We start from the raw sequence: 725 nt of genomic DNA on the forward strand, positions 1-725 counted from the left end.
TCCTTTGGCAACTATTTGGGAAAAAAACAAGCTTAAGTTTTTAAGTATTTTATTTTCTTTCAGTTGATATTTATTTAATTTCAAATAATGGTTCTAGTTTTAGTTTCAGTTAATTATAGTAATCACTAACAATATAAAATGAGAAACATTCCTTTGGCAACTATTTGGGAAAAAAAACAAGCTTAAGTTTTTAAGTATTTTATTTTCTTTCAGTTGATATTTATTTAATTTCAAGCAATGGTTTTAGTTTTAGTTTCAGTTAATTATAGTAATCACTAACAATACTCCTTGAAAAGCCTGAAAATAACCCTGAACATTGCTTTAATGAGCGATATTACTGTGGTTCTCATTACTCACTGGACGGGGCGACACACGGGGGGCTGCTGCTCACAAACGAACCCCAACCTCTGACGTTATACGCACTGACCCGCACGTAATACTGCACACCCTACACACACACACACGAGTCAGAAATATCACATCTATATATATTACATATTGATGAGTTTGTTTGTGTCTTACAGTCTGGAGTCCCGTGATGCTGAACTCTGGGTTTCTGGTGTCTGTGATGAATCCGGTGCCACACAGAGGATGAAGACACGACGAAGAGCTCCACTCAACTACACACACACACACACACACGGGTGAGTGCTGACATCATCAGTCACATGATGGCGGTCGCATGAAGGCGTCTCACCTCTGTATCGGGCGATGAAGCCGTGCGT

The 725-nt window shown here is 38.9% G+C and overlaps 1 long non-coding RNA gene across 1 annotated transcript; it reads right to left on the reverse strand.

The window, feature by feature from the left end:
* Nucleotides 1-366: 366 nt before the first annotated feature.
* Nucleotides 367-725, reverse strand: LOC107731669 (uncharacterized). The gene is made up of 3 exons (XR_001638794.1): nt 698-725; nt 523-620; nt 367-448 (listed from the first exon to the last, which is right to left on the reverse strand). It is a non-coding gene; the product is annotated as an uncharacterized LOC107731669 (long non-coding RNA).

The sequence above is a fragment of the Sinocyclocheilus rhinocerous genome, unplaced genomic scaffold (assembly GCF_001515625.1).
Source record: "Sinocyclocheilus rhinocerous isolate Xijiao unplaced genomic scaffold, SAMN03320098_v1.1 scaffold5418, whole genome shotgun sequence".
Classification (NCBI taxonomy): domain Eukaryota; kingdom Metazoa; phylum Chordata; class Actinopteri; order Cypriniformes; family Cyprinidae; genus Sinocyclocheilus; species Sinocyclocheilus rhinocerous.